The following is a 14,024-nucleotide window of genomic DNA, read 5'->3' as shown; positions in this document are numbered from 1 at the left end:
GTATTCCTATCAATATACCAGCAATGCCATGGCAATATGGGCCCGCTATGACCACTATGATATTATGTTAGAAATTCAACTCAATCACATCAATAAATATTGTTCGCTTTGAGCCATAAGTTTGGGACTTCTCCGAAAATAAACCAAAGAATTGTAACCTGTAACTTAAGACATAAGCTAGTAAAATGGATTTGTATTATTCCAACGTAACTCACTCAAGTAGCTCATACATTTATTTATACAAACACAAATTAATTAAAATTGAGTAGATATACATGAAAGTAATGGAAAGATCTTCTTATCTCCTGTTGAAGCACCGGTTGTTGGAGTAGTAACCAATTAGTTGAGACTCGTTGATTTACACGAGTGGTGAAACCCATTCAGCAAGATAAAGTTTAGTTCATCCTTGAGCTAAACTACCACTTTGTTCTTGATAGAGATGACCTTGAACTATATCACTTAATTTAATTAGTAAGCATGTGAGGGATAAGATCTGCCTTATCACTCCAAAACTACTTATCTCTCCAAGTAACCTCACACGCTTTATGTTCCACAACTGAACGTGCTGGAGAGGATTTAGACATCTCACTCTCACATTTGGACATTTCATTCTTATCTCTCCGTAGTATTTAAGAGATGCTTGAACTTTGTTTATATACCACTCGTTTGGTTATGTCAATCCTATGTGAGATTACTAGTCTTCATACTCCACCACACATGTAGGAAGGTATAGTTATGCAGGTCCAACAAATGGACACGGGTAAAGGTCATGTCCGAATGGACCGAGTATTTGCTTTGATACCATGTTAGAAATTCAAGCCCAATCACATCTACAAATATTGTCTACTTTGCGCCATTAGCCCGCATAGATTTATTCTCCTCGACCGTCTCCGTAGTATTTAGGTCAAAAACGCATTTTTGTCATGTGAGAGGTGATTCAATTTCACTTATATGCCACATGATTGAGTTATATCGATATGACGTGTGTGATTCTCTTTCACAAAACTGATCTTACTAAAAAAAAAATTGTATACAAAAGATTTTAGCAGGACGGTTTGCATACTGTTGGAACCCTCGTGGATTGTCGACCGTGCTGTCAAGTGTCAAGTATGGTATAAATATTTAATAACAAAAAGGGAAAAACTAGGCATGAAATGCAAAATCTACAAGACACTGATAAGAAACAAGAGGTGACATTTTGCATCAGATCATATCAAATTAAAGACCATATATTATCACTGCCCTTGAAGATGATGCATTGATCTGATCACCACATGTATTGATCGACCTAATTCTATGAACAATTAGTAATGTAAAAGCAACCAATTACAACAAAACCTGAGCATCAAAAAATGTCTCCACATTTAGAAGAAAGCAAAAGACATGATAATATTGCTGATAAGATCGAGATAAGAGGAGACATTCTACATCTTCCCAAAACCTATCATTCAAGTTGAAAGAATTAATTAATGAGTCACTATGTACTCCATTAAGGTTAACCAAGAAGCTGGTACTTTACCGTATGCAGATGAGAGGACTTTTGATGATCCATTGTATCTATATATATTGAGGGAGTATCAAAGATGATTACTTCAAGGGCAAAAGAATAAATATTAATTCATGCTACAACAGATTGATCAACATATATATATATATATATATATAATACAAATAAGAAGTCAGTCTGGTCTCATATAGTTAGAATTCTGGGAAGTTTATGAGATCAAGCAGAAGTTTCATGACATTCAGATCATCCATGATAGATTTTAAACTAACCTAGCTAGCTACATATACCAAATAATATCCAACTGATTATTTGTGTTTTAAGTGGCCAAAAAATAATGGTGAAGAATAAACAACAAAACTAAGTTTAAGACTTGAAGCATGAACATATTAGAATACAACAATAATATCCGAGTTGAAAACATTCTCCTACTTCCATGTCACACACACACACATATATAGAAGTAGTCTTGACTTTATATTTCACTCTCGTTATGACTAAAATTCAAGAAAAATTGAAAACCCAATAAAGAAATTATAATTGTCAACAAAAATATATCTTCCCATTTAAAGCCCTATAGTAAAACAACAACAGTCTGAAGACCCAGAAGAAGCAGAAAGTACTCCAATGATCAACCATTTCTTTTCTTGTACGATTGCAAAGAGAATGATTATTTGTGTGACTTGTATTTCCACAAACACAATCACTTTTAACATAAAAGAAAGAGAAGAAAAAAAAAAAGAGCTGGTCATGACTGATCTGAAGGTTTTCGGAACACCTGTGGCAATCGAGATCTACAGAGAAGTAGATAAAAAAACGTAAAGACACCCACCCAAGTGACCAACAAATATTAAAAGCATCCCATGCTCCTTCTTCTTTTCTATGGTTCATGAGAATTGTAGCTTCAAAGTACAGACAAATATACCTACCATATAATAAACTCTGAACCCCAGATATTCACACACAGTAGAAAAATCACCAAAATACCATCATCACTCAAAGTAATTAATAGTTTCTTCTTCTTCACAGTCTCACGGAGAACGAGAACATACTCTTCTGTAAAAACAATCAACCAATAGCAACTGAAACAGCAGCATCAACACCTTTTTTTCATTTAAGAAGGAGGGGTTTTTTTTTTTAAAAAAAAAATATTTTTTAAGAAAAACGGAATCAATGAGTTTACCTTGAACATTTGAAACTGCAAGGGAACCATAACAGGAGCATCAAGCCATCTTCGAACACTTAAATATATAAATCTCTAAATAAACTAAAGAGAAAAAGCCATTTATTGCCGCTGCAGCATCATCAAGATTCTCATATATCATCAAAGAGGGACACCCCAGTGATCAGTAACCCTAAAAAGATTTGTGAATCTTGAAGATGCTGCATCCGCAAACAACGACTGAACCGGTGAGGTGCTTTAAATAATCAGATCTCTGTCATCCTCCTCCTCATCACCATCACCATCATCATGACGAAAAAGAGATGAATCATGGGTTTATTAATTGGCCACGCAGGGAACCCTAACCCTAAACCCTAAATCACAAATACACATCAAGAAAGCGAAACAAGGAAGAAGGAGGATTATCAAAAGTTGAAGATCCACTTGATTAAAATGGCCACAAAAAAAAACCCCATAAACACACGAGACTCGATCAACCAAAGAAGAGAAACAATTGAAAGGGGATATATGACGAGTATGCAATATCAAGGGGTGTTCAGGGGGTATAAATATACGAAGAGGATGAGAGAGAGAGAGAGAGAGAGGGAGAGTGAGTGACGAATAATGAATAAGAGAGATAAGAAGATCAGATTGGTTGGTGGCAAGAGATTTGTCAGGAGATAGAAAGGGCTGGAGAGAGTGAAGTCTGTGTACCTACAACAGTTAGACATCGTAATCTTAATTACCAAATTTAACAATGTCTTTAAAACCACTGTGACTGAGTCAGTTTCCCTTACAGAGTGTAAACGATGAGATGAAATGAATCCAATCTGGGAATGGACCATTTAACCAGTAATAGTCGCATTTAGGTTCAGGAATAAGTATCTGTTTTCGTCCTCAACGAGCATATTTACTCAAGTGGTTGGGGTTGTGGGGCCCCTCATCACCTCTCCGGCTCTCCCTTTCATCTGATCATCCAAGGAATTAATTCAATTTAAGGTCACTTGTTTTCATCCCTTATTTCCTTTTAATGTACCCTTTTAGCTTCTTTTCATTGAGATTTGAGAGTGAGCCTTCCCAAGTTGTTAACCACTTTTGATATTTTTGTTTTGGTAATGGAGAACACATCATATATACAAGTTTATCTTTAGTCATGATCTTTAAATATCTTATATGAGTTTAAACTCACGTGATCCGGTCTGCGCCCACATAAATTTCTCACTTGACGATAATATAACTTGGACCAAAACCCGGCCAAATGCATGGTCACAAGAATATTATTCCCAATGAAAACTATACCCAAGACCTTTTGACTCGTAGTCACCCAAAATATTAAAATGTGTCACCAATTTTAATGTTTTGGTTAGTCAAAATAATCTAATCGTTAACAAAATCACACTAGGTAACCAAACTGTAATTTTATTATTATTATTATTTTGATGATGATGAGCTTGTAAATTGTTCTTTTTTTGATGACTAAAGAGGTTATAATTTAGTCCCTTAATTAACGTACTTGTGATTCCCCAACCCCCAACACTTAGATTTTTTTCTTTCACCTTGGTGACATGACTACAACTTTATTTTGTGATTTTTTTTCCTTTCCCTCATGTGATTGATTACCACTTACGGGACTAGGAAAGCCAGTTGAAGCAATAGTATATGCGACAAGTACATCAGTTTTGAATTATGGCTAGGTTCATGCAATACTCGAAGGTAATTCGAAACGCACCATTTTGAATTATAACTTGTACTCCATAATTCTCTTTAGTTTTTCTTTTCTTCTTCTTGTACAGAGAACTGAAAATCGAATTAATTAAATGGATTGTTTGGTACCTCAAATGTAGTAATAAGATCAATATGTTACTTTTTTTGCATGTATATATAGACAAACTTTTTCACATATGGACGCCCGTAAAACATAAAAATTACGGAATTTTCATGTCAGCCGTTAGATCTAACCAACGGTTGAGATTAAAATGTCATCATGAACCATGGATCCTCAACTTTTGAGTCAAAATGGGTAATTGCAGGTCCAATTTGGGTCCTCTGCCTCCAGTAACCGTTTTGCCGAAAATTGATCAGAGATGGTACACCTCCAGTGAGAAAGATGAAATCATTTGGGTTGTTTTGCAATTTCTCATAACCATCTTTAATATATGTCGTTGGTCATGTACAATGATTGAGATGAGAAGTCCATGAACTTTTATTTTTTACAGACATTGGTATATAAGAAAGTATGTATATATATAGATAGATATGGTGGTTGTTCCTGTGAATTCAATATTATACGTATCTTCTGAAGTGGGTCATTTTAACATGCAGGACCTGTTTTAGATGAACCAACTAATCCATATTTGCTCTTACTTGAGTATGTACGCAACATGTGCACGAAATTTGAAAGGTGTAGCTAGGGTTCTTCCAAAGTGATATCCATACTTAAAATCAAAGTGATCTACTTCGACCTAATTAAGGTATTAAAATAAAAAAAAATGGCATTATCCACTACCCTATCACCCAAATATTTTCAATACATGAGAAAACCCTCGAAATAATCATAGACGGATAGAGAGAGAAAGGAGTACTCGAGGTGACATCGATTGACGGGGCTGCAAACGTACATACTTTGTTTTTAGATGAGAGAGAGAGAGAGAGAGAGAGAGAGAGGCAGCGAACACGGAGAAGTGGGATTGTGGGAAGTGGAACCACAAAACAAACAAAATAATGACACAATCCTCGTACCTGGTCCAGTCACCAATGCCTGCTTTTGCTGTCACCCTAATATATCTTTTGCATTGATTAATCATATTATGCAGTTGATCTTCGCATGCAGTTAATCTTGACAGGTAGGTAGTTTATTGGTCGACCCAGAATAATCCAACAGAGCAAAAGAAGAGAATCATAGTAAAGCTAATTAAGCTAGCTTTTAATTTAAAATTTGATTTGGTCGAGATCTTCTTTTCACACATAGTGGGAACCACCTGCTTTTCTGGTGCCAGCCCCACCAACAACGTTATCCTCTTGTTTAAACCTAATTAAATCAAACAATATCCTCAATTTATTTAGTACAGCATATAATTAATAGAGACAAGTAGTAAAATTACTTAATATATAATTGATTGCTTAATTTTGTTCATTAGGGGCCTGACCCTAGCTACTCATGTGGCGCAGCACCCTAATCAAGTTTGAGATGATGCGTCAAACACATGCAGCCTGCAGCCCTTAAATCTCGCTGAACACACACACATGCATGCAGTTGCTGCTGCTAATGTACTATATTTTATATATATATGTGTATGTATGTATATATATTGCATTGCTAGCTTCTTCTCCATCTAGCTACTTAGCTTACTCCAAATAGAAACCCTAATGTCACCTGATAAGTGCCAAAAATGTACACTTTTAATAATGAATTACTAAGGCATTTGTTAGATAATTAGGGCTTAAAGTGAGTATTATACCATAAAATGCAAATATCATTTTCACTCACTTTATATTTGTTTTTTATATTTTCAGGCTCAATTCATACCAACCCATGTTCAACATTTGCTGGCCCATTTCGTGAAGAGCTCATTTGCTTGTGTCCACTACCATCTTGACATCATTCCATGCATCACCATCATTTTTATAGTACAAATTGGCCATGTGCAACACTATTTTTCAATGGTGGTGACATCTCTTACTTTGACATGGTTGGCCATTCAACATTTTTGGTTTGAAAATTCTCAATGGATGGATAGCCATGTGCAACACTCTATTTTTCAATGGTGATGACATCTCTTCCTTTGACATATTTGGCCATTCAATATTTTTGGTTTGAAAATTCTCAATGGATGGATAGCTCCTAATTTCCTATAAATAGAGAGCTAGGGAGAGAAGAAAAGGGGGAGAAAAGAGAGGAAGGAATACAAGACAACATTGAAGGAAGAGAGAAAGAGGCAAGAGGAGAAGAAAAATCAAGGAGTAAGTTCTTGAGTTTTTCTCTTACAACAATTCTCTCACATATTCTTTCTAGAATTTTGTGAGATTAATTGTTGGTTGTGTAAACCTAGTATGAGGAACTAATCCTCTTACTAGGGTGATGATGGATCCACTCTATTGTATCTAAATAAATTTGGTTTGATTAATTATTAGTTTATTTATGCTATGTCAAGTGTTAATTAGCTATTCTTTATTGATAATTAAATCTTGATGCTTAGCTTCCATCTAGGTTTGATTACCATGATGCAAATTGAGGCAAATGCCCATGTCCAATTTGAGACCAGCTTCTTGCAGTTAACACCGGAGTTACCTAGACATAAAAGCCAAATGCTAGGATCTTTGTGATCGCTACATAAGTTACCATAAATCCTAATGCATTCTTGATTGTCCTAGCCAATCCAAATGCCCATGGATGGTTGCAATTGGGAATAGACGTGGTAAGTCAGATGCCCATGACTATTACATAAATTAGGGGACTTGATCTTTGACATGCATGAATGAAATGATAATTGTCGGTTAAATAATTTAAATACAATAGAGTTGGTGAAATCGGATCCCTAGTGTTTGTTTATTTGTGTTAATCCTTATTTATTTTGTTTCCATTGATAATTACAAGAGTTGGAATTGCATATATTTAATATTCAGTCCCTGTGGGTACGACACTCGTATTTGCCACTTCTATACTACAAATAATTCGTGCACTTGCGAGTATAATTTGGGTTTGGAATCGCTATACTTTTAGCGGGTTATAAACCCCACATCAAGTTTTTGGCGCCGTTGCCGGGGACTGATTTAATATATTGTTATCTAACTCTTGTATATATGTATATATTTATATATTAATATTAGTATACTACACCTCCTTAATGGAAGGTTTTTCAGTTTTATATTTGTGGATGGCTTAACTGCCCCATCTAACTATATATTATTGGCTGGTTCTACTGCTACCGCCCATATCTGTTTATAATAACTGTCACTAACACTTACTAACATTTAAATTTCCGCCACTAACAGTAACATTTATTTATTTATACAGTATTATTTATATTTGTGGTTGGCTTTACACTGCCCCACCCGTATAGATATATATATATATATATATATGGTCGGTTGAGCCGCCTAAAATAACCTTTTATTTCTGTTAATATTTATGGTTGGCCTCTTTGCCCCATTTTATTTTATTTTATTTTAAATTTTTTTTATTTTGTGTATATTCACTCTTTTAATTTTGTTAAAAAAATAATTAAAATAAAATAAAATAAAAAAAGGGGGTTATTATCATTGACATTTTCTTTTATGCAAGGACGTCGATCTCAAAATCCAAATCTTCTTAAATTCAATCCAGAGATTGAACGAACTCTTGCACAACTGAGAAGAGAAGTAAGAGGAAATATGGCAGAAGAGAATCCTGAGAATGCTCTTGCTAGAATTGCAAATCCACCAGTCAATGCACCTGCTCGGAGGCCAATGAAGAATTCATTCATACCTCAGAATATGGAGCAGCCATCCAGCATAGCATTTCAACCCAATGTCCAAAGCAATGCCACATTCTCTCCAGTTCTACTCAATGCAGTCCCACATTTCCGAGGCACAACATTTGATGACCCTTACCTACACATTAGAGAATTCTTTGAACTCTGTAAGACACAATCTGTTCAGGGCTTGACGTCAGAAGAAGTACGACTCATGTTGTTTCCATTTTCTCTCAAAGACAATGCGAAACTGTGGTTCAACTCTTTGACCCCAGGATCGATCACTACATGGGAGCAAATGGCAACAAAATTCTTGAAGAAATTTTTCCCAGCCCAGAAGACGAAGCAATTAAGAAAGGAAATTCAAACATGGCAGCAAAAAGATGGGGACTTATTTTATGAAGCTTGGGATAACTTTAAACAGCTACTGCTAAAATGTCCACACCACAACTTGTCACAAGATGATCAAGTTCAAGCTTTTTATGAAGGACTCGACGCAACAAACACAAGCATCGTAGACTCAGCTTGTGGAGGCATATTAATGGAGAAAAGCAGTGAAGAAGCTTTTGACTTATTTGAAACTTTAAGTGAAAATTCTCAACAATTTTCATCTAGAGTAAAGCAAGGGGTAAAGCTTCCAAAAGGCGTATATGAAGTCCACACCAGAGTAGAAAACCAACCTCAGTTGCAAGCCATGGAGAAGAAGATTGACATGTTAATGAAAGCAATTTCATCTTCCCAACAAGCAACCCAAGTTGAGATGTGTGCCATTTGTTCTCAATCTAACCACACCACGGAAACATGTCCTATGTCTTCTAACGCTGAACAAGAACATACCAATTATGTGGGACAAGGTGGCTTCCATCCCAACAACAATCCATTTTCAAATACATACAATCCAGGATGGAGAAATCACCCAAATTTCAGTTGGGGAGGACAAGGCCAGAGTAAGCAATACAATCAGAAGATGACACAACAAGTTCCTATTGAACCAAAGAAACCTTCTTTGGAGGAGCAAATGGCTCTTCTAGCTCTCAACACCAACAATTTTATTCAGAAAACGACGGAGCAAAACAACAGGTACGACCAACAATTCAGCAACATACATGGATCTATTCAGAAACTAGAAGTTCAAGTTGGTCAAATTGCTGAGCGACTAAGTGAAAGGGAGCTGGGCAGATTGCCGAGTCAACCAGAAGTCAATCCAAAAGGCAAGGAACAAATCAATGCTATTACCACCAGACGCGGAACAACTGTGGGATTTTTAGAGAACGATGGTGAAAAGGCCAAAAAGCCTAATGAGGAAATTCAGCCCAAGCCAACTGACTTATCAAAGCATAAAATGAATGAGTCTCATGTGCCTTTTCCTAGCCGGTTGGTGAATGAGAAGAAGACTGACCAGATGCGGCGAATGATGGATATATTCAAAAAAGTTGAGATCAACATTCCGCTTCTTGACGCGATTCAACAAATTCCTCCCTATGCAAAATTTCTCAAAGATGTCTGCACCAGAAAGAAGAAACTGGCACCATATGAGAAGATTATGTTGTCTGAACAATGCAGTGCCGTTCTAAACAAGAAGCTACCACCAAAGCTAAAGGATCCGGGGAGTTTCACTATCCCTTGTACTGTTGGGCAAGTCTCTTTCGAGAAAGCTTTTCTAGACCTGGGTGCTAGCATCAATCTGATGCCATATTCAGTTTTTGTGCAACTTGGTCTCGAAAAGGAATTACAACCAACTTCAATCACTTTGCAATTGGCAGATCGGTCAATAAAATTTCCACGCGGTATCATAGAAGATGTTCTTGTCAAAGTTGATACATTTCTCCTTCCAGCAGATTTTATTATCCTTGATATGGAGGAAGACAGAAACATACCAATTATTTTGGGGAGGCCTTTCTTAGCCACTGCAGGAACTATTGTGGATGTACAAAAGGGTTGCTTGTCCATGACTGTACAAGGACAAACGGTGGAATTTAATCTATTTGAAGCTACTAGACACCCTTCTGATACAGGGGAGTGTTTTAGCATTGAAGTTGTTGATGGCTCAATTTATGATTCATTTTTGGAGCATCAATCTATTGACCATTTGGCAACTTGTCTTGCGTTTCCTGAACTGCAAGTTGAAGACGATGGTGAAGTTGCAGAATTTTGTGCATATTTGCAGGCACAACAACCAATGAATCAAAGGTGGATTCGTACATTTGAAGCTCTCGGTCCTTCACTTCCGAAAGTGGTTCGTTCTATTGAATCTCCACCAAAGCTAGAGTTGAAGCAACTTCCAGATCATTTGAAATATGCTTATCTTGGTGCTAAAGAGGCATTACCTGTCATTGTCGCTGCTAACCTTACTGATTCAGAGGAAGAAAGTCTCTTGAGGGTGCTACGACAATACAAAAGTGTCATTGGGTGGTCCATTGCTGACATCAAAGGCATAAGTCCCACTATGTGTATGCACCGAATTTTACTAGAAGAAGATTCAAAATCCTCACGTGAAGCACAAAGACGCCTCAATCCATCGATGAAGGAGGTAGTTCGATCTGAAATATTGAAGTTGTTGGATGTAGGAGTCATCTATCCTATTTCTGATAGCCAATGGGTCAGTCCTGTTCAAGTGGTTCCCAAGAAATCTGGAATCACGGTAATTACTAATGAGAACAATGAGCTCATCCCAACAAGAAAACAGACAGGGTGGCGTGTTTGTATTGATTATCGAAAGCTGAATTCTGCCACAAGAAAGGATCACTTTCCCTTACCATTTCTTGATCAAGTGCTAGAAAGACTGGCGGGCCATTCCCATTATTGTTTTCTTGATGGCTACTCTGGCTATAATCAAATTGTGATCGCACCAGAGGATCAAGAGAAAACAACTTTCACATGTCCTTTTGGGACATTTGCATATAGAAGAATGCCATTTGGGCTTTGCAATGCACCAGCTACTTTTCAACGGTGCATGACAAGTATATTCTCTGACATGGTGGGCCACATCATTGAAGTCTTTATGGATGATTTCTCCGTGTTTGGATCATCTTTTGATACCTGCCTGTGCAATCTTGCCTTGGTTCTGGAGAGATGCCAGAAGACTAATCTGGTGCTTAATTGGGAGAAATGTCATTTTATGGTTCGAGAAGGCATTGTTCTTGGTCATCTTATTTCCGAGAAGGGGATTGCCGTTGACAAAGCAAAAATTGAAGTTATTTCTAGATTGCCACCTCCTACTTCTGTAAAAGGTGTGCGATCTTTTCTCGGACATGCGGGGTTCTATCGCCGGTTCATCAAAGATTTTTCGAAGATTTCCAGGCCATTGTGCAATTTGCTTTCCAAGGATGCCACTTTCCATTTTGATGACGAGTGTTTGCAAGCATTCAACAAATTGAAGCAATTACTTACATCTGCACCTATCATGATGGCTCCAGATTGGAGTTTACCATTTGAGCTTATGTGTGATGCCAGTGACTATGCAATTGGAGCCGTGTTGGGGCAAAGAGTTGACAAGCTACCACATGTCAGTTACTATGCAAGTCGTACTCTCAATGATGCCCAACTTAATTACTCAACAACAGAAAAAGAACTGTTGGCTGTAGTTTTTGCATTGGAGAAATTCCGATCATACCTGATTGGATCTAAGGTGATTGTCTATAGCGATCATGCGGCCCTCAAATATTTGTTGTCTAAAAAAGATTCAAAGCCGAGATTGATTCGCTGGGTGTTATTGCTCCAAGAATTTGATTTGGAGATAAGAGATAAAAAAGGAGCAGAAAATGTTGTGGCAGATCATCTTTCTCGTATTGTTCAAACAAACAATGGTGAGAAGACGGAGCTTCCATTGAATGAAACTTTTCCAGATGAACAACTTTTCTCCGTACAAATTGAGATACCTTGGTATGCTGATATTGCTAATTACCTTGCAAAAGGTGTTATTCCCAAAAACTGGACTCACCAACAACGGAAGAAATTTTTCTCCACAGCCAAGCATTATTTTTGGGATGAGCCTTATTTATACAAGCATTGTGCTGATCAAATCATTCGAAGGTGTGTGCCACAACAAGAACAACAGAGTATTCTACAATTCTGTCATACATTCGCTTGTGGTGGTCACTTTGGTACCCAGAGAACTTCTGCAAAGATTTTACAATCAGGGTTCTATTGGCCAACTCTTCACAAGGATGTCCACATTTTCTGCTCTACCTGTGAAAATTGTCAGAAACTTGGCAACATTTCTCGCAGGAATGAAATGCCACTCAACAATATTTTGGTGGTTGAAATCTTTGATGTTTGGGGAATAGATTTCATGGGACCATTTCCCAAGTCTCATGGGAATGAATATATACTGGTGGCAGTAGACTACGTGTCCAAATGGGTTGAAGCTGTTGCAAGCCCAACCAATAGAAGTGAGGTGGTAATTCGGTTACTTCAGGGTGTAATATTTCCAAGATATGGCACTCCACGTGCTATAATCAGTGATGAAGGGAAGCATTTTCTGAACAAGAGTGTGTCTACACTTCTTGCCAGGTACAATATCACACATAAGATTGCCACTGCTTATCATCCTCAAACTAGTGGACAAGCTGAGATTTCTAACCGAGAAATTAAACGCATTTTGGAGAAGACTGTGAATATCAAAAGAACTGACTGGAGTATAAAATTGAATGATGCTCTTTGGGCATATCGCACTGCATATAAAACTCCAATTGGCATGTCTCCATATCGTTTGATTTTTGGCAAGGCTTGCCATCTTCCTGTGGAGCTCGAGCATAAAGCATTCTGGGCAATAAAAAGGTTGAATTTTGATTATGATGCAGCTGGTGAGAAGAGGAAACTGCAACTCAATGAACTTGATGAGCTACGTGATGAGGCATACGAAAATGCGAGGATTTACAAGGAAAAGACAAAAAGATACCATGATCAACACATCGCAATGAAAGAATTTTCTCCTGGTCAAAAGGTACTTTTGTTTAACTCTCGTCTCAAACTTTTTCCAGGGAAGTTACGTTCAAGATGGTATGGTCCATTTCAAGTTGTTCGAGTATATTCCCATGGAGCTGTTGACATTAAAAATTTGGAGACGGGAAACGAGTTCAAGGTTAATGGCCAGCGCCTCAAACCTTATTTGGAAGCTAATCTTGACAGAACTGTCTCCAGCATTACTCTCCAAGATCCAGGTAATTGAGTGTTGGGAACACTTTGTCTTGCCCAGACAATAAATACAGCGCTTATGGGAGGCAACCCATATTTCTTTTTCGTCTATTTCTTTTTATGTAATATTATCTAGTTGCAAAAAAAAAAAAAAAAAAAAAAAAACAGAAGTCTTCCTCTAGCGTGGAAATGAGCAGCGATAGCCCGGCTGGAGATGAGGCTACAAACACTAGAGGATGGACAACACAGACTGGAGCACATGATGGCCGCAATCATGGATATGATACGAAAGTGAAAACATAGCAATCCAACGGCCAGAATATTTTGTGTCAGGTTGTATTTCTCTGAACCATAGCTTCGCATATGTACTTTTCATTTTTATTTTATTTTATTTTAATTTTCTTTTCCCATTGAGGACAATGCAAGATTTTAAGTGGGGGAGGAACTGATTTGTTAAAAAAAAAATAAAAAAAAAATCTGTAGCTAGAGGAGACAAGTGTTGTGCTACCTTAGGTGCAAGCTTGAAACACTTGTAGTTGATCTCTTTAGTTAGATTGATAGTAACCTAGCATCCAGTCTCAAGGATCCTGGTGTTGAGACAAATTCCATTTGTTTACGGTGCTTTGGGAATATTGAGTCTTAGAACCGTTTGTTTGCGATATGTCTATGTTGTGTAGTTACGTATTTTAAAAAAAAAAAAAAATTTGTTTGTGATTTGGAAGTCATGTTTCAATCATATTTCTGAATTGGTCTGAATATCTCTAAAGTATGG

The sequence above is a fragment of the Tripterygium wilfordii genome, chromosome 21 (genome assembly GCF_013401445.1).
Source record: "Tripterygium wilfordii isolate XIE 37 chromosome 21, ASM1340144v1, whole genome shotgun sequence".
Taxonomy (NCBI): Eukaryota; Viridiplantae; Streptophyta; class Magnoliopsida; order Celastrales; family Celastraceae; genus Tripterygium; species Tripterygium wilfordii.
Note: the sequence above shows the minus strand (reverse complement) of the source record.